We start from the raw sequence: 21,462 nt of genomic DNA, 5'->3' as shown, positions 1-21,462 counted from the left end.
TACAATACAGCCTGCATTGTAGTGATTGGCTTTAGGTGACCTCCTTTAGTTCAAACCTTTTTGAGGCATTCTGAGATATTTGTATTACATTTGTGCCGCATTAAACCTCAGAAAGGAGACTTTTTTCCGAGTCATACTGAAACTAAGTATTCATATTAGGGGCTGATGAGGAAAGAAGAAAATGCCTTCCACGCAGGAGCAGACTGCATTAGCATTCTGCCAACTGGCCTGTTTGTGAGAACTAGTGAAGTCATCAAGCCTGAGCTATTTTAATACCCGACATGGTGCAGTGAGGCAGCTGGAGGTGCCGCACAGAGGAACCTCTGAGAGGCAGGTTTGCAGAAGCAGAAAGCATCACCATTTCACACTGGCTGGGCCCCATGCCTCTGGGAAGCAGAGGTGGGGGGCTTGTTCAGAGGCCCAGCGAGAGGGGGTGACAGATCGCCGGCCAGCAGGACAGGTTGTGATGGTCAAGGACAATCATGATGGGAGAAGCTGGAGAAAAATCTTTTCTTTATAGAGCACCCCCACCCGGACTTTGACTCCAAAAGGTCAGAAATACGACTGCTGTATTGACACAGTCAGTCCTGTAAGATTGTGAGCAAAAGAGAGGAAGCGGGACACACATCACTTACCAGCATGGTGGAAACAGATAGAATACTATCCCAGACAGTAAATGACTTCAGAAGAATCCTAAAGTGGGAGGAAAATTGACAAATTGTATTTTTAATCATTTTGAAAATGATCTATCATTTGTAAAAAATTAATTTTTGGCCTGAAATATTTTTAATTGTCTGAACTCTACCTTGTGAGCTCTGTTTCTACAAATCCTTAACAAAAGCATAAATGAACATTTGATGATGGAATCATCTATTGGTTCTGTTTTAACCAGTGTTGAAATGTCCTGAAAATATATACAAAGCTTCATCCCTTTGGGGACTCAGAAAAGTACCAGAAATTTCAATCAAATGGAGCTAAATTTAGAGATGATGAGATACCAGGTTTTGAGTGTAAGAAATTAACTTTCTTTTCAGCTTCACTGATGAACGTATTGTATTTTAGATTCTAGAAGGAAGAAGAACTCACTGCATAGCTTTTTTATGATAAGGAGCAGAGCAATGCTGACACAGTCCTTAGCATGAGTGCATTCAGGGGTCAGGAGTGCAGCTCTGATTTAGCAATGACAAGCTAGAGGCAGGAAGCTGCCTTGTTTATTAGAAATAGGGTAACCACAGTCTCAGACAACTGACAGATTCTGCTGGCACTTTCATTCTGAACAGCAAGCCCTAGTGCCCCCTTTCCCTGTTACTATAGCCATTTATATATTACTAAAGTAAAAAAAGTCATTGTATAGTTAAAAAGGCTCAACTTCTAGATTTCTTATTTAGAAATAGTTAAGTTTTGAAATGGGTATAGATTTAGCTCATGTGATGGAATTGTGCCCCTCATGTGTGTATACTAAAAAATAATTTCCCTTCCGATAAGCAGCAATAAGTACCTATCAACTGTCAAGTGAAGAAGTTAAAACTTGTCAGCAGAGGTCAGTGAACATTTCAGAGATCAGAAGATAGAAACAATAATCTCAAACAGTAGCAGATCTTGTTCATGGTCATCTTATATTTTATATCTCTTTTCCTTCTTTTGCATTTTTATATTCTATTGTCTATGGGTGTGCATTTTATGTGTCGCTTTTGCGTGTATTTAAACAAGATAAAATTAGGGAAACGCCTTTATACCCTTTTTACAGATGAGGAATCTAAAGTTCTGAGAAGCTTATCAAGGCTGACAGAGCCAAAAAGTGGTTGGATTGACTTTCAATTTTTGGTTTTTCCTCTATTCTTGTGTGTTTATGTTCCATCTTCACAGGATTCTTCTCCTTCACTGTACCTTCTGGACCTCAACCTCGTAACCTGTTAATTTTTCCTACTGAATATTACCACTCCCCTGTTTAATTTTGCCTCATTTCCTATGGGCATAGCAAAAATAACTTTTGAGACGTTGCTATCTCTAATAATTTCTGAACTTTTGTACTTAATTCTAAAAGCAGATGATATAGTTTCTGAATTACTGTTTTTATTTTATTATGTCATTGTCTGCCATTGAAAATCTCCCACCTTTTCGCTGTGACAATGACAAATGATAGGAGAACTAGTTTATTATTTCACATTAGGAGTTAGAAATGACTTATTGGTGCAGTCTTAAAAATTTTTTATTTATGGGCATTTTTACTTACAGTAACTGTGCTTTGATTTTAGAAGGTACCTCAGTAGCCACCATTGTAGTTGTTTTTAAGTTGGACTCTCAGTTTAGAATATGTCCCGGTAGTCTCTTCCTTTGCGAGCACAGTGGCCTGAAGGTTGGTGGAGGCCACATTTTCCCCATCTCTAGGGGTTGACTGGAGGTGTGGGCAGCTAGTGCCTCACTCTGTTTCTCTCCCACAGTCTTGAGCTGGCTTTTGTGTTGCACTTTGTACCTACCCACTCACAAACAGCCTTTCACCCCCTTTCTTTCCTTCAAAGAGCATATTGAGTAAACTTTATGGTGATAAGGGAAACCAAAAAGTTCAGAAGTTCAGAAACAAAAAAGCATGATATTAAATATGAGACCATGTTTTTCAAAAGTGACTCATTAGGATCTTACAGCTTGGGCCATGCAGATAATCATGGTTGTCTTTTTCTCTGTCAGCATCTGAAAAGAAATTATTTTTGAGCTCTTAGCTTCACAGAGCACTACAGCCTTCTCTGCCTCTGAGTGCAGATGCAGCCTGGGCCTCTGCTGGCTCACCCAGAGACCCGTTAATATTTTCCCCAGGTTGTCTTTCCTCCTTTCCAGGCCCCACAAGGAGGAAAGTATGCAGATTTGTTTTTCCACTGAGATGAATTTTACTCTCCTCCAAGAACTCAGGCATGGATTCTAAATATTTTTTTCCATTTTTCTCTTGCACGTAGAATTAAAGCCAAAACTCAGTGTTTTGGTCTGGTAGATTTTAGGTGAGTGGGAATTTACTGTAACGCTGAACTATTATTTTAGTTTGACAGTATAGTAAGTTTTCATTGTCTTGGATTACCTTCCCAAGCCTGTTTGTACACCAAGGCAGGCAAATACTCAGGTAAGTTTCACTTTTCCCCCTCTGTGTAGGGAGCTCTTCAGGTTGAATAGAACTTTTGTACACTCGGGGATATACTGTATAATTTTATACCTATTGCTGTGTAAGTTGAATTTCTTATTCATCATGCACCATAGGCAGGGTTATTAATCTTTACTGTAAGGAGAATGACAAGTGAGCAGTAAAACTCAGAGCTTAAAAAACTACCAACAAACATACAGGAACAAATTCCTTAACAGATGCTTTAGGAAAAAGTGACAGTCAGTGAGATTCGGGTTACATGTATATTACATAACTGACGGGCTGGTGTCTGTGCCCAATATGGTCCTTGGTTTTCTCTTCAAACGACTGTGTGAGTCCTCTCCCTCTCTTAATCCTACTCAACATGTATGTGGTGAGAAGTCTCCTCCTCCCTCCTCAGTTGAGTGCCTGCACGTTTCTCATTTGGGGGTCCATCTTTCCAGAGCTGGTTTAAGGATACCCTTGGAAGGTTCTGGTACCACTCATGCTGGGGTTTCTCTGCTTTCGTGCACATAATGGCTGCTTGCTTTTTGAAGTGTTACTCACACCTGTGCTCCACCCCTCCCTAGTCCTTGCTTCCTGGGCCTATTTAGTTTGGCTTCAGGCTAACATGCTTTATATTCATTGCTTACTGGCCACCTGCTATCTGGAATAACCTGAAGGTTTCAGATAAATTGCTATCCCCTCCCTCCAGTCATCATTTCGTAGCTGTTCCCTCCTATGTTTCATGAAAAAGTCTCCTAGGAACACATTTTGGCTTTTTCTGGCTGGAGACACTTGAGTTCTAGCTGCAGAGAAGCTAAGATAAGCCCACAGGCAGAAGATTCTTATAAAATCACTGGAAAGTAGATTAAAGGGTGTTGATTGTTGCCTGCAATTTGTTTTGATACTCTTGTGTGATAGCAGTTATGTGTGCACAGAGGTATAGAGACCGGACCTGCAGAAGGAAGCTTTATAACTTTTGATTGCATTATGTAAAGAACCAAGAAAATAGAATGTACAAGTATCGACAGATATTCTAATGGCAAAGTAAATAAATATGCTTATTTCTTGATGCAGCCCAACTCTTTTCTCTAGTAAAAATTGCCTTTTCAGGGTTTTGCCTTTTTATTTAAAGGCATGTCAGTGAGTAGAATCGATTTGAGTAATAGAATCTAAATTTCCAGTTTATTTGATAGGAAAAGGACAAGGCATTTTGTTGAGAATATAAAGGGCAGAATTTGATTTATTAAAATTTAAAGTTAGCTTTCTTTTGGCAGCTTTTCTTAATATAATATTATTGATGCTTTAAAATATATACTTGGTATTGTCAGTGGCTGATATCCTGAGACGTGAAGTTTTATTCATTGTTGAAAATACTGCTAGATGCTCTTGAATGGAACATTTAACTTCTTTTTTTAAATTTCCCTACCCATGGATATTTTTTGTAATTCTTTTTATTTTCTTCATAGAGATACTGTGATTTGTGATGCTCTACTGTGATATTTGAAATAAATGTCCTATGTCAATGTAAAGTACAGTACAATAATGAAACTTTTGTTACTTTTTCAGTGTTAAATCTTTGCTTGTTATCTAAAATGATGACAGATGTGCATCAAAATCATTTCATGATCATATACATTCCTTTTTTTTAAATTTTGGAAAATGAGAGCTAAGCAGTTTTGTCAAGAATGGAAAGTACACTGATGTTAATGTAGCTGTCACGTAGGCCCTGTGATATAGTAAGAACCCCTCCCCAGATCATATTAACAGAGGAGGCAGTAACCCATCATGTTTGTGCTCTTATCTTTGAAGTTGTCTGCTCTTGTGTAAGTCTTTAATTTTTTTATTTGTAAATTGAGGTGTTTGAACTTGGTGATTCTAAAGTTTCTTTTTTTGTTGTTCTGTCAGTCAAAAACCAAGTGTCCATGTCCCTTATTTTCCTACCCAGCTCCTCCTGTCAGGATCAGGTAGCCTTCTGTGAGGTAACTGACACAGGCTGAAGTGAGCTGACTTTGGGACTTTTGATACTGATGAAAAACTACAGCCCTAACCACATTGCCCATAATGGCTTTTTAAAAATATTCTGTATTACGTGTAAATTATTTTTAGTCAGAGTATCTGAAAGTTTAAATAATTATTCTGAAGTCAGGTGCTTTGCCTTCTTGGTGAATCATCTGAACTGGTGTTTTATGTGAGAGAGTGTGTGTGTGTGTGTGTGTGTGTGTGTGTGTGTGTGTGTGTGTATGCATGCATGCGCACATGTACAGGCGAAGTACTGATGAAGTACTGAGCATTGAACTGAGGGCCTTGGATGTGCCAGGTAAGCACACTCGCACCAGGCTACATACCCAACTCTTAAAATTTTGAGGCAAGAGTTTCATTAAGTTGTCTGGTCTGGACTTGAACTTGTGTTGATTGTCAGGTTTTGGAATTAGAAGTGGACTTTATATATTTTGGTTTTGGTCCCTTTGTTCTAATCTGTAAATAGTGTAAAATACCTGTTAAAGATATTCTGGAGCAGTTTCAAATTTAAACCACCATAAGCATATTTTACTTGATGAAATATAGAGAAATGTTTATGGGGATTAGGGTTGTGTAAAAAAGATAACTACTTAGTATGATTTAAATGTTTGTAGTAATATTCTGTAACCACTAGTCCAATAAAGTCAGTTTAGCTCTAGTTTTCAGTGAATGTGTGTCTGTCTCTAGGTTCCATTTTACCCTTCACTGTGACCAATGTGCAGGCATATCAGAAAGTTTTCTGCTTTTCCTCTACACTATCTTCTCTCTCTCTCGCTTACGTACTGATACAGTTATTTGAAATGTATTGTAGTTGAAAGAAATTGATGCAATATTTCAAGCTTGCAAGCATTCATTCTCTACTTTTTAAAGGTCTATTTTTGCTTAGTCCAGTATTTTAGCCATGTATCCTGTACCTTTTCAAGCCATTGCCCTCCTGTTATGGAAGCTGAAAGAGGGCAGTGTGTTGAATGCTTAATAGTTTCAGTGTCTGCTTGCTAGAATTTGGATCCTGCTGCTTGTTCCCTTACATGAGACAAAGGCAGTCTTTTAACTTGTCTATACTTCGGTTTCCCCATCTGTAAAATAAATATGTCAACACTGGATCATAAGCTTCTTGAGAACATTGAATTACTTAATATGTGGAAAGGGCATGGGACAGGGCCTCGTACATTATATTATAACCCTTGTGATGGAGGTAGCGGTTCTTCAGAGTTGCAGTAGTAGGAAACAGAGAAAATAGATTTTTTGGAGGGGGGCAGGTACCGGGGATCGAACTCAGGTCCTTGCGCTTGCAAGGCAGGCACCAGAACCACTGAGCTAAATACCCGGCCCAAAATAGATATTTTTTTTCCTCATCGTGATTTCTGTACTTCAATGGGAAATTGAGAGATCTACTACAAGCAGTATACATTAAGTGTAAGTATATCTATAGTCAGTTTTTCACCATAAACGGCAAGTGAATTATTTTCTTTGTAAATATTATATTTAGTATAGGGCATGCTTATACATTAAGCACACTTTAGACATAATTTAACCTTTGTTATTTCAAGTACTTTGTTACATTATACCAAGTATCAGAAAATGCTCCTTGTCAACATACATTTAACTTGAAAATAAAATCTAGATAATAGTGTTTCTCAGTTAACGCCAGAGCTCGCTCCTAGCTAGGTGTCAGTTCATCTCTCTGAACAGTCTTAATCTGGTGTAGCTACAGTGGAGATAGAGGATCACGCAGCCAGGAAGACTCTGGGTTTAGAGGGAAAGCAAAGACAGTGCCTGGGACCATGAAGGGAAGAGCTGGCAAACAGGAGTAAAGTATTTGGGGACTTTTGGTGGAGGGGAATGAGTCGATTCTATGAATGAAAGAAAGAGCATCATTTGTCCTTGAACTATTTGCCTTAGCTGTTGTCATAGGAGAGAACAGACATTGGGAGGGATGACCTCTAGCTGCAGTGACTTGATTTCGCTTGGTACTTGGTTTGTGGCTGTGGTATGCAAGTGTTGCCTTTTGGATATTGATTTTAAAATGTAGAGAGCAGGAAGGGAAACTTACTTCGGGGAGGAATTTTCCCTCTTGAGTCCTGTGAGGTGAGATCTGGCCCAGATGGAGTGTGGTGTGGGGCAGGTAGGTAACTTTGATAAGTGGACTCATTGTTATTTCCTTTCTAGGAAGTACTATAAATAGTTCTGCCAAGAATGAGAATAGTAGAAAACTCAAAAGAAAAGAAAAAGCCAAGAAGCCCACAGTAATTGATTTCAAAGTATAAATAATTTAAAGAGCAAAATAAAGAGATTGGGAAACAGGAAGATAGACTTTGTGGAGATGGGTAGAGGATGTAGGGATGGAGAGACACAAGAGGGAGGGCTGGGAATGGGCAGTAAAAGAGGTGAGGATGCACTGTGTATATGTGCCAACATCCAGTGATGAGTACATCCATGATGTGTTGCAAATATAAACTAATAAAAAATTTCAGTAAAAACAAAGTAATTTTCAGGATTATCTAATCCATAGCAGACACGAGACTCTTGTCTGTGACGAAGTTACCCCACAGACCTGTACTGGGCTCTGTGTTTGCAGTGTACAATAAGGGAGGCACTTTACAGTTAGGCTCTTCTCTGGTTTAAGGACTTTTAAAATGTGATATTTATACAAAACTTTTTAATTTAACCCTCACTCAAAGAAGAAGTTACTTGTGTCTTTTTTTTTTCTTTCTATATCTATATGAAGTGGAGGCATAGAAAGGTAAAATATGTTTTAAAGTCACATATATTGCAGGTTTTGGAGCCAACTGGGCAATCTTAATATAGATTTTAAGTCCTCTTTTCTTTATACTGGATCCCGTTTCAATTTCTTTTTATTTGATACCAAACCTGCTGTTCTTGTTTCTCAATTTGGAGTTTGGTGGTGAGCGGTGATGGTGTTATTGATCTCTGGTGTAGACAGTTGAGTCCGTCTTTCTCCTCAGTTTGTGCCTGACCACCCTTATTTGTATCAGGAGGACACCTCTTCTGTTTCATTCATTGCACTTTCCTCATCTTATTCTCTACATCCCCCTTCCTATTTTTTGGGCAGGGGGTACCGGGGATCAAACTCTGGTCCTTGTGCTTGCGAGGCAGGCACCTGAACCACTGAGCTAAATCCACGGCCCCCTTCCTAGTTTATCTGGATCTCACCGTCCAGCCATACTTTCTTATGGGCCTGAAATATGTCCCCCAAAGTGTCCAACTCCTTGCAGAATGGCGGTGATGTTTGGTGTTGTCAGTTTTCATAAGTGGCTCTGTGCTATAAAACTTTTCTTTTCTTAAAAGTTTTATGCCACATTGTGTTTTTAAGTCACATCTGTGTAGTTACTGGTTCTTTCTTCATGGTGTTCTGTAATGTTCATGCACCGTATTTGGCTTCTTCATTCCCTTTTTTATGGAGCTTGACCTCTCCGTTTTCCATGTTTAGTTTTCAGGCCTACGTCTACCTGCTCTCCTCGTAGTACACCCCGATAGCAGGTGGTGTCCTGTCAGGTCCATCTTCTGGGGGTCATGAAGTCTGCTATCATTCTGGGGTTTCCTAGCCATCCTTTCTTCTCTGTGTATCCACTGTCTGATTATCTTGTGGTTTCTTTCTTTATGTACTCCCTTCTATGCTAAGCATGTGCTTTTTTCTAAAGAGGGAATTGTGTGAGAGGTAATTTTTTGAAATCTAGCATGTGTAAAATATCTTCACATGTTGTTGTTAGTGTACCTGGATCTATAGTTCAAGATTGGAAGTAATTTTCCTTTGAAATTTTACAGCATTTATTCTTTCAGATGCCACTATGAGTACTAATACTACTGTTAATTAAACTCTTCTACCATTCTTTTCCCCGTTCTCTGAAATGTTATAGATCAACATGATGGCAACATGCCTGTATTATCAGCACTCTGAGAGACCAAGGCAGGAAGATCAGAAAGCTCAAGTAGAGGCAGTGTAACTTATCACTCAGTGAGACACTGTCTCCCAAAATTTAAAAGGGATAGCTGGGGATGGAAGGTCCTGGTTCAATCCCTAGTACTACTCCCCACCCCCCAAATTAAAGAAATGTCTTCTTTGAAGTGTTCTGAATTTCTCAGTGATGAAATTGTGTGTGGTCTGTTTTCACCAGGTACTCGGCCTCGATAATTCTGTAAACAAATCCTTCATTTTAGGGATTTTTTTTTTTCAAATGTATAAATTCCTTGTTACTCAGGTTGATTCATGTCAAAGTTATTATGGCAAGCAGTGGTAAAGGGACATACCAGAGGATTTGGGTGCCATTTCCTGCTAAGAATACTACTGTAAAACTTCTTTCTTCATCTGTTCCTGAGTGTAGAGAAAGTCAGAATGTAGAAAGTGGGAAACTCATAGCCTGAATGAGAACTGACTGGACTGCGCAGCATCCTTCCCTCTCTTGCTCCATCCCCAGTCTGATTTCTTTTCTGTGTTCTTGGTGTCTTGGTGGAAAGTACTGTTTCACTTTGTCTAGGAAATAAGAGGATAACAGTCACCTAGCTGTGTCTATTAGGAGTTCTAAATAATTCTTAGATTCACTGCCAACCAGTCTCTCTGGTAAACTAGACTTTTACTTCCATTTCAGATCATATGGAGGTGACAGCTTCCGAGATTCTGGGAGGTTTGAGTGGATGAGTCAGGTTGCTTCTCAGTTTTTCTCATCCACTTGGCATAGTGTCACTCAGCTTTTTGTTAAATCATTTACCTTTCATTCATCTGCTTTTGGCTTCTCCAAAACTAATTTTGTTTTCATAGACTCCTGTTACATTCTATACCTAAAGAAAAATTAATTACCTCTCATTTTACTTGAATGGTGAAGAGGGTGAAAGTGTGTAAGCTTCACCTGCTCTCTTCACTCAGAAGTCATATTTCCTTTGACTATGTGAATGCACCTTTGTCTGTCATCCGTAGGGTTTGCTAGGTCTTTCATTTGGATCTCTTGGGGGTTTGTAAAAATTGAGTTTTAGAGTTTTTTGGTTATAGATTTTAATTTCTTATTAAATTTAAACCCTTCAAGTTGGCCACTTTGGATTATATTATAAAGCTCTACTCTCAGCTTTTAGTGTAGTAAAATGTTAAATTAGGTGTTAAAATTGCTGGCTTCTATGTGTGTGTCATTACAATGTGGGATTCCTAAAACAAATACTTCAGTGATTAGTGCCTTGTAGTTTGGAGGTTAAAAAAAATACAGTCACTGAGATAATCCCTATTCTGTATCATGTAGTTGCTTTAGTTGTGTTGGAAATTATAGTAACCCAACTGTGACAGCCTCATTGTCCCCCAGATTTTCCTTCCTGCCTGCTTCACTATGATAGGTATGTGAGTGACCAGAATAAAAATGACATTGTCTTGCCTCTGAATGTAGTGAGGTAAGTTCAAGCCAGTGAGTAGTAAATGGACATGCAGTTTAGCTGCTTCTAGGAACCCACCTTCAGAGTCACCTGGTGCATTTCCTTTGCCTAACATCTCATCCTTTCTTCAGCTTTTCTTTGCAGAAGTGGATGTGATGGCTGAAGAGCAAGGTGCCATTTGGAGCCATTAGGGAGGGATAGGAGGAGCTGTGAGCTGGGACACGCAGGGCTTCTGTAAGATGGGGTAATACGTTTCCATGCAACCCTCGACTACCTCACTTTGCACTCTGACTGGGAAAGATTAAAAACTTCAGTCACACCTAAACTACTGTCCTTTAAATTTGGAGACACTTGGCAGTGAATCCTATTTGTAACCGATAACAATGCAAATGGCTGAATAAAAAATGATTTATGATAGATAGTTCTGTAACTGAGACATCCAAGAGTGAAAGCTGTTTTAAGGACTGCTGCATGGAGCTGTTAAGTAGTATCCTTAGTGCTCTGTTTCTCTCTTTGCTTTGCAGCCTCTTGCCTCTGCTTACATTTTTCTCAGGCTACCAGAATGTGACACCAACTGGCTGCCTCGGCTTTCTATCGTTATGGAATCCTGTATTCTCAGAAAGAGTATGTATTCTTGTTTTTGGCCTGGTCACCTATTTCTGACATGGGGTCCTTGCCCACTGCTGGTATGGAGAGAAGAGACACATGTACCTAAGTACAGGTGCTTGGGGAATTTCTCTAGATTAGAGGAGGGGTGGAAATCGAAAATGGGAAAAAGTATCAAGAAATTTTCATATATATATACATATATATATATGTATATATATATGAAAATTTCTTGATACTTTTTCCCATTTTCAGTAATTCTAAAGAAAGCAGTAATATTAAAATTAGTAACTTTTGAGAATCAATTATGTTTAGAGACTAAAAAAATCCTTCTCCATTGTTGGTTGTATTGTAAACTAGTACCTATTGCTTCTCGGGCTTTTGGCTAAGATCAAGTGTAAACTAGTGTACCCACTGTGACAATCAGTATGGATTTTCCTCAAAAACTAAAACTAGAAATTCCATTCAATGTAGCTATTATTCTCCTTCTGGGCATCTTCCCTAAAGAGTTGAACACATCCTATTACAGTGATATGTGCATAACCATGTTTACAGCAGCGTAACTCATAGTAGCTAACCAACTACAGGTCCAGTTGCAGATGAATGGATAAAGAAAGTGTGTTTACACACAGTGGAGTACTTTGAATCACTTATAGTAAAATGGATGTACTCTGAGATCATAATGGTTTTTTTTTGTTTGTTTGTTTTTTTGGTACTGGGGATTGAACTCGGGTCCTTGCGCTTGCAAGGCAGGCCACTGAACTGCTGAGCTAAATCCCCGGCCCCAAGATCATAATGTTAAATGAGATAAGTCAGACACACAGCTTAAATTCTTGCATGGTTTTTCTTATATGAGAAACCCAAAGTATAAAACAAGAGCAAAATTAAAAGATAGATAATAGGTAAAAGGAAGATCTTTTACAAATGGGAATTGGAGAGGCAGGAAGGGGAGGTAAAAAGGAATGAAGATGTGTTCTGTAAATGCACCAACTCTACTATGAATGTAATTATGTACTGTAACCACGTACTAATAAAAATAAAAGTTTAAAAGTTAAAAATAAAATTAATGCACATGATATGGTAGGGAAAGTAAAAAAATATTCATTGCTTTTGTAGAACAATCAGTAGTAAGATGATCGAATGAAAAAATCTGCAGTTAAGAAAAATCATAATAGGTTGGGCACAGTAGCACATATCTGTAATTTCAGCTACTTTGGAGGCTAAAGCAGAGGTATTACAAGTTTGAGGCAAGTTCATACAACTTCATGAGAGCCTATCTCAAAAAAAAAAAAATTGCTGTGGATGTAGCTTAGTGATAAGAATATCCCTGGGTTTCATCCCCATTATTGAAAAAAAAAAGTTTTCTAAGTAGAAATCTGTCATTTCTATTAGTGATAACTAAGCATTCATTTTAGAGTGGTTACACTGTATCTGAACAAACATTCTTGACCACACTTGAAATTTATAATCTTTTACAGATAACTGTCTCCTGAGCTCCTAAGGACCAGACCCAGTGACAGATGTTCTCAGTTTTTTGTGTTTTTAAATAGAAAAACAAATTTGTAATTGACACCCAAACCAAAATGAAATATGTTGTTTCTTTTCCAAAAAAACTGGAAAAATAATATGTATTTTTAATACATTATGGATATTGTAGCCAGTGAAAATTTAACCTTGTATGGAAGGTAAGAAAGGCAGTTCTGAAAATAAGCTATATTTTTCAAAAAAGAAGTTGTACATTTACAGAAAAATTGCAAAGGTAAAAGTGCAGAGTTCCCATATGTTCTTCTCCCATTAAAAGAATCTTACACTTGAGTGTTTATTTGTTTCGTTCAGTGAACCAATTTTGAGACTTTAAAAAAAACCACTACAATCCATACTTTATTCAGATCTTTTCAGTTTTTACCTACAGCACCATTTTCTATGTCAGAATCCTCTCTGGCATACCATATAACATCTTTTGGTCACATCCTTTTGACTCCCCTTCAGCTGTGACAGTTTGTCACACTTTCCTGTTTGATGGCCTTGACAGTGTGAGTAGTACTGGTCAGGTATCTTATAGAATGCCTCTCAATTGGTGTTTGCTTGGTGGTGTTCTCATGATTAGTCTGTAGTTACAGTGTTTTAGAGGAGAACCACAGAGGCAAATTGCCATTCTCATTACATCAAATCAAAGGTTCATGCTATCAAAATGACTTCCTGTGTTACCTGTGTGAAATAGGGTTTGTCAGGTTTTTTTCCGCTGTACAGTTATTCTTTTCACCTTTCCTTACTGTAGTCTTTGGAAGGAAGTCACTGTGTGTGTCCCATATTTAAGAAGTAAAGTTTTATACTTCAATTCCTTGATTATGAGTATGCCATCAGTTACTTGGAAACTTCCTAATGGTATTTCTCTTTTCCCTTATCTATTTGTCTGTTGATCTGTCAGTTTTTTCTAGTATAAGTATGGATTCAGGGATACGTATTTCATACTGTAGATTGTAATCTAGTACTTTTGTATCCTGATAAACTGCCATTTTTGTGTTTTAAAAAACTTTAAAAAATATTTCTCTGTCTTTTGCCACTACAAGATTCTTCTTTCTCATCTTGTATATCTCTGTCACCAATCTTAGCATCAGTAATTTCTCCAAGGAGCCATAGATCCTGATTGGAAATCAGGATCTGAGTGCTAGAGATTGGAACACCCTGAATGGTAGGACTAGTAAAGGAAAGAGGAGGGGAAGAGGTTGTATCAGAGTGAAAAAAAAGCGATCTTATTTTGGAGTAGTTTCCCTTAGATTTCTCTGTGATGGAGAAGTGATAGCCTTTTTCTCTCTCGTGCATATTTTTGCAAGATGATTTATTTTCCTGGGTCCGATGAAGTGTAAGAAAGTTTCTATTTATACACTGGAGAAGTTATTTATTGATTGACTACAATATTTTCCTTGTTTTCCTTCAGTTTTGCCAAATAGCCATAGAAATGAAACATGTATTAAAGAGTATTATATATTGTTGGTAGCAATAAAAATGGATGTAGAATTTGCTACAAGATTATCTACACTGATAGAATGTTTTAGGAGGGTTTAATGGATTCCCTCATTCCTCTTTCAACCCATATTGCAATTGCTATCAGGACTTGCCTGATTCACTACAACTAGTTTCATTATCCAATTTTTAATATTTTAGGAAACATTTATTGGAAATAAATATTCATAAATATTAATTTGAATGGAGAAATATAAGCTTTCTTCAAGAACCTCTTTTTAAGGAAAGGATTTAAACTTACTCTATCATAACGCTGTTTTTATCCCTCTGCACCAGCCTGTGCTCTGTAGAAATGGGAGTTGGGAAGGTTTTACTGGTTGTCATAGTCAAGGGCTTGAGGTATCAGTATGCTCTGGTTTACTGTGTCTGAGTAAGCCATCAAGAAAGGGCAACACAGGACAATAGCAGAGTACTCAGGTGTACACACTCTCATGGTGGATTTCCATGTTTGCATTAGGGCTTTTTAAATGTTCATAGGGAAGTTGAGTTGAGTTTGAAGTTGACTCAGTTTCATTGCTTCTGTGTTATCACAGATAGAGTGGCCTACAGTAGAGCTACCTTGAATTTTCCTTGTCCTCGATCCCCATCCCAGTATTTAGTTGTCACCAGACATACTCCATTCCTTTGAAGCATTTCAATACATTAATTTTTGATATTTGAAATGGTTTAATCTGTCAAAGGATGAGGGTCTTAATTTTATTTTCCTTCTGGCCATTAGTAGGATAATTAGAAAAGCTTGAGCAGCGCTAGACCCTTACTTCATCCAATCTTTCACATTTACAGATTTAATAAAAAATAATATTTCACAAAGGCAATCTCAACTTAACCTTGAGGAGAGGTTTTTCAGTTAGTCAGACCTTACTTATCATGTGTGCAATCCTTTTTACCTTTCATCTTTTCTTTCTTGTATTTTGATAGTCTTGTAAAAGAAGATCCTGAGCAGTCCTTGTGGCTTCCTTGACTCTGATTCTTATTCTCTAGGTTTCTTCCTACTTTTCTGTCCCTTGGTAGATCTAGGTGCTAGAAAGGCTTCCTATGCAGAGATGCACTGTACTGTCTTATTTTTAATTTGTACCTCAGTTCATGCTTTCCTCTCTGATTCATTCAGATGCTTTGTGAGATCCTGTTCTCTGAAGCATAGATATTATCTGTTTGAGTCTTTGCAAATATTTAATGTTACATATTTATGAGAAACTCCTGAATTATTTTATTGCCCTTCTGGACAAACTTATCTGGTCTTACTTAATTGATGTTAAGACTCAGCACTCTACAAAGTCTTTCAGTCAGCTCCAACTCAAACTGGAACTAAGATTCTTACAGCTCTAACCACTGCAGTGCTTACCATAGCTGAGTCAGGGCCTGTACAGTTTGGGGTTTGCTTCCTTGCAGCAGACTTTGGAGACACACTGACCTTTTGAGATTATGATCAAAGCAAAAACATGGAGTGTTGATTGGCAGCAGGAGATGCATCAAGGTCAGATACATTTTCAGGGTTGAATCCTCATGCTAATTGCACTGGAGAACTTATTTATTAAAGATTAGCTGCTAGGACTAGGGTGTAGCTCAGGCCCTAGGTTTGATCACCAGCCCTGGAACAGGATAAGATCATGACCGCCTCTCCCCCTTTGGTGGTTATGGAGATTGAACCAAGGGCTAGGCAGGCCCTCTACCGCTGAGCTACATCCCCAGCTTGATAACTTCATTCTTCATACATATGTTATATTAAACTATATGTACTACAGAAAATAATAGCAAACACCTTGGATTTATTTAGCACATGCATATTTTATATGAATTATACAGTTATAATTGTTATTTACTGATGATAAAATTAGGGAGTTGCTACACTTTGCTTTGTTGGGCTTTATACAATAATAAGTGGTGGTGGCAAGACTGTACCAACTATTCTTTCTCCAGAAAGAGCTCTAAAAACCTTGTTATCCTGACCTGAGAGTGAGTGTTTGGGTGTTTCTCTCCAAAAAATTGGATCACCACATTTTTTATTATTTTTTTCAGAACTGGGGATAGAACTAGAGACTTTGCGCTTAAGAGGCAGGCCGTGGAAGCAGTGAGCTAAATTCCCTGGCCCACCACATTTTTGATTTTGGATTCCTCTTTTATTAAGTTGAGCTGTGGATGTTAGTGATTTTGAAAATGAGTTTTTTTTTTTGTTTTTGAAAATGAGTTTTTTGAATGACCAGTTGCTACAGTAAGTTGTTACAGTCCTTATATTACATAATGATTGCATTTGAGAATAAGTTTCTTAACATGAATATTCAAAGTCAGTGTCATTGGAGAAGTACTCCTTAACCACACCTTGTGCACAGTGTTCACGTGAGGGACACTTGTCACAAAAGCAAACAACACACCTCCCTGAACTGTGTGGAACAAGGCGTCTTCCTTTCCAGTGATGATGACTTCCATTATAAATAGTTTAATGAGTACTTGTGCAAAGGGGCATATGAATGGTGCAAAACATTGTAGGGGTTCAGAGATGGCAGAGAATTAGGACATACTTTTGCTGAGAAAGTTACTTTATAGCGAGAGGAAGATGATTTCTATAGAGGTGTTTAGAGTAGAAGGAGTGACGTGGGCACAGGTTCTGAGGAGGAAAGGCTTGCTTAAGTATTCTGGTGTGATTATTGGTTAAAATGTGGGGGAATTATTTTAGAGACATAGTTTGGAGTTGTATTCTCAGGTAGAATTTATGGGATCTGGCATCTAGTAGAATGGAAGAGGTCTGAGTGAAGAGGGTCAAGGATGATCAGCTTTTGAGAGGAGGAGACTTTGGAAAGGGTGGATATACGTAAGAAAAGTTGGTTTTTATTCTGGCCTGCTTTGTGAAGGTAAGGAATATTTTGACACTTGGTATAAACATTTTTGAGGACTTCAGCTGTTGAAACACTGGTTTGTGTGAGGTAATGTTGCATACAGAATATGTGTTAAAGGAGAGGGAACACTTTCTAAAGAAAAAAAAAGTGCTGGAGAAAATGCCTGTTTATGCCACTAGCTTTTCTGTGTAGTGTAGTCAGTGAGTCTAAATGAAGTATTCTAACAGTCAATCACGTAATTTGAAAATGACAAGGCAGTGCGGGCGTGTGGATGTTGGCACTGAGTCACAGTTCTGAAAGTCCATTCCTTGGCATGCTGGAGGCTGGCAGGTGTGAACATATTATATTCACTATCTAGAATATACATAAAATTCCAAAGCATAAATAGAATGCTAAAAACCAGGATTCACAGTACTTGTGGGTCAAACACTGGCAGGTACATTTTAGAATACAGTTCTATCAGGAAAAATTTCATAGTCTCATGTGCAGTGGACTGGGGTGTCAAGCTTTTTTTTTTTTTTTTTTTTTGGTACTGGAGATTGAACTCACGTCCTTGCTGCTTGCAAGGCAGGCCACCAAACCGCTGAGCTAAATTCCTGGCTCAAGCAGGTTTTAATTGGCACGATTGTGGGTGTCCTGTAAAACTCACACCTACGTAATGCAGGATATAAAGGTGGATGCATTTGGCAGGCCCAGAGTACCTATACATGTGATTGCATGTTGTAAGGAAACCCATGCACTTCAGTGGATGCTGTAGTCACGCTTGCAGATTTAACTATCTGTGTTTATAGACGTGGACACCAAACTGACATAGAGAAAAGCAGGGCTTGCAGAACTTTTTCTTATAGGGAATAGTTCACATTTTTGTAAATGAAATTCTTTTATGTTATGAATGTAAAAATAGACAACATGGCAGAGTTTATATATGGTTTGCAAAGGCACCAGTGTGAGAGCTGTCTTGCTTGGAGAAAAGGCTGTCTCCATCCTCTGCCCTCATTTACTCTTGCACATTCCACGGTGCTGGGAGATGGAGGCATGGGAGGTTCTTGGGAATTAACTCAATGGGAGTGAGGAGATGGGGCCCTGCTGACTCAGTTCCTTCTCTGCTGCCTCCTTTCCCACCCCTAGTGCTGCTGTTGGGCAAAAGCTAGCAGGAAAAACCTGTTCTGTGGAGAAAAGCATCCAGGAGAAATACTCCCCCAGCCTTCGGATAGAAAAAGTCTTCCACTTCTCAGGACCCTAAACCCCCAGCATGCTGAGGGAGCACTGTGTCCCTATTGGTCCTGTTCATGTGTTCTTGTGTGTGAGTTGTGAGTGGATCTGGGAACCCGCAGGTGGGCGTGGGGACAACGAGTCTGGGTGAGTGTCAGGCAAGGCCTTTAAAAATAGCTTGTTTTTCATTGTAGAGAACATAACCTCCCTGTTCCAGTTTATTAACAATCAGTTTTTAACTCTTGGGTAATTTGAGATGTTTTTAAAAAATCTTTGTGGCTCTAACAGTTTCTTGAGGATTTATCTAGCAGGAGAAAAAGAGATTTGCTGGTAATGCCAAATTATAGGCCATGATAAAAAGGATTGTTTAAGCACAAACGATTGTTGTTAAAATTATGGGCATGATCTGAGGGAGATTGGTGAAGACTTGGAGACTGTTTTGGATGGTTTATATGAGCTGATGACTGCTGGGCATGGCAGACAGGTGCAGACAGCTGTAGGGGCTGTTGTGGCTGAGTGCAGGCAGGGCCATGTGTGTGCAGAACCAGGTGGTCAGATGTCCTGGGTTCAAGTCCTTCCACATACTAGATTGGTTTGTTCAAGTTGAGTTCTTTCCTGATTAGAAATCCCTTGTCTTTAGATTGAATTTATAAATATTAAAAAAAAACAAAGAAAGTAATTGTATAAAAGTTAGGTACATTACAAAACCCCATCTAGCTTTGAGTTTTTATTCTGTGATTACTAGTTTCAGAAATCACTTTTTAAAAATTTCTATTGTGTACACTTTATAGCTTCTGAAAAGGTTCTGGTATTCACACACTTTTAAGAACATGACATAATGATGCAGCAGATCATTTTAAAACAAAAGATGCTTTCCCCTTTCAGCCCATCAGGAGTAGATGTTAGAATGATTATACTGTTTAGCTTTTGGTAACTTTTTTTTATTTTTGGTACTGGGGATTGAACCCAGGGCCTTGCAGTTACGAGGCAGATGCAGTGCCACTGAGTTAAATCCCTGGCCCTGTACTCTTAGCTTTTGTAGAAATCTGTGAAAGACTCATTGCTTCCAAGGAACAACTGTGTAGTATCACTTTGTTTAGCTAGGTTCACACTTTTTCTTAGAGAAACAAACAAATAAAGCAAAAACCTATCCAATGATGAATATTCTTTCCTTCCTACCTTCTGTCTTTCTGTTCTGGTTGGTAGGTCTTGCAGTGGGCTTCAAAAATAATGATCATCTTTACCATGGTCAGAATAATCAAACATAGGAAAATACAGACACTCTCTGACCTGTACTAGCTTGACTTAAAAATTTTCAACCCTACCTGTGTGTGGAAGCAATACACATTCAGTAAAAACCATACTTTGGCTTGTGATCTTGTCCTGGCTGGCAGTATCTGATACCATACTCTCATAATAGTGGACATTGCTTTGATTCTCAAATCCCCTTCAGCCATAGGATCAGGAGGGAAGCAAACATTCCACTACAGGGTCCTGCATTGCCAAGCTGTGATTTTTGCTAAGTTCAGTGTATCAAAAGCATTTTGGGCATACAATATTTTTGACTTACGAAGAGTTTATCAGGCTGTAACCCCCAACATAAGTCAAAGAGCATAGGTATACAAGGGGTCATGAAAATATTCAATGAATGTTTATTTTAAAAATTTTATTGCAGTAAGAGATACATTGCCATTAACTCCCCTCAAAATACTTCCACTTGCTTAAGCATATTTATCCCATTATTTTTGCCACTTTCTCAAGCAGTTCTGAAAGTCCTCTTTCATGAGTGTTTTTATGAATTGTAATAAAAAACTACAATGAATGCTTCTGGTAAGTGCAGTCCAATAGAAAACTTAACGTTGTATCATGATCTACTTTATTCATTGGTTTTAGCTACATGCAACTTCTGGCTCTTGGCTATGAAAAGTAAGCATTTTGAATTGATATAGGGGATCACCCAGCAGCCATGACTGCAACTAAAAACACAAAAGAGGACTTCTAGAACTGGTTAAGAAAGATGGCGTAAATGTGTTTGAAGTGAGAGGGAGAACTTTGAGGGTGGATTAATGGCAATGTGTTTTTACTGTAATAAATTAAAAAAATTAAATCTCACCATGTTTTCTCATCACATCTGGTATATTACTTTCAACTAAAACCTGTGGTTAAATAAAGGGAAAGGTTCTACTAGTGCTTATAACAGGGACCTGGTGAGACCCTCTTCTCTTGAGGAAGTAGTTTTTGAGAACAGATGTGAAGGGAACTCTGTGGGATAAAACAAGCCTGGAAAGCAGAACAGAGGTATATGGATTGGGATAAGAATAAACTACTAACATAGTGATAATATGGGGACTCTTTCTATAGTGTTCTACTCTGGGAAGATTACATAAAGCATTTAATGTCTCAGTATTCTTCTTTGCCAATGTGTTGTGATTTGTCCATCCTGAAACTATTCTTAAGGTTTTGCATCTGTCCCCTAATGCTGTGCTTCAGACAGTCTGAATCAGCTCTGTGGTGTAGCTCATTGGTACGATGCTTGTCTAGCACAAGTGGGTTTCATCCCAGGACTGCAAAACAAAACAAACTCTGAATAATGTACTAAAGCAATATTTAGGTGATTATTTTTTTATAAATCTAGAGTGGAAGAGAGATGTTAAGAGTTGATTCCATATTCAAAAGTCCTAACTTTAAATACACTGATAAATTTGGCAACTTAAAAATGAAACACACCTGTGTAATAAATTTTTTAAAAATTTACAGGATCATCTGTGAACTGGAGAAAATTGTTGTGACAGTTTGTGTGTGTGTGTGTGTGTGTGTGTGTGTGTGTACTGGGGATTGAACTCAGGACCTTACATTTACAAGGCAGGCAGGACTGAATCCCCAGCCCTGCTAAAAGGTACTTTTTTAATGAAGAATTTCTTTGACTAGAACTAGTCAGCTACCTCTGTGTAAACATAGAAAAATTTTAAACAGGAATTTTGTATGAGAAAATATACAAATGACCAGTGAAGGGATGAATTGATGTTTAATCCAACTGGTAGACCAGAAACACAAATTAAAATAAAACTCAACTTTCTGTTGTCAGTTTGAATGAGATTAAAAATAACTAAAAACAAAAACAAAAACAAACAAAAAAACTATACCTAGTGTTAGGAAGAAGGGTGTGGTAAATATGCTCGTGTGTACATCGATGAAGCATGTGTAAACTAAAGGCTTTTCTTTGGAAATAGGTATATAGGTATTTCAAATGTGATTATCTTTGACTCGTAAATTTTATTTCTGGGA

The 21,462-nt window shown here is 38.1% G+C and overlaps 1 protein-coding gene across 9 annotated transcripts in view; it reads left to right on the top strand.

The window, feature by feature from the left end:
* The window catches only part of Klf12 (Kruppel like factor 12), a 581,477-nt gene that overhangs the window by 226,978 nt on the left and 333,037 nt on the right, over positions 1-21,462 (top strand). Inside the window, exon 1 of one of the 9 annotated variants that reach the window (XM_010622348.3) lies at positions 11,069-11,128. The exons of the other annotated variants lie outside the window; for them this stretch is intronic. The gene's annotated coding sequence lies outside the window, so the exon portion shown is untranslated. Of the gene's footprint in view, positions 1-11,068; positions 11,129-21,462 lie in introns of those variants that run through there. 9 annotated transcript variants of the gene reach the window in all.

This window comes from Fukomys damarensis, unplaced genomic scaffold, assembly GCF_012274545.1.
Source record: "Fukomys damarensis isolate Sample0158 unplaced genomic scaffold, DMR_v1.0_HiC HiC_scaffold_6, whole genome shotgun sequence".
Classification (NCBI taxonomy): domain Eukaryota; kingdom Metazoa; phylum Chordata; class Mammalia; order Rodentia; family Bathyergidae; genus Fukomys; species Fukomys damarensis.
The sequence above is the reverse complement of the archived record's forward strand: the minus strand, read 5'-3'. Positions and strand labels throughout refer to the sequence as shown.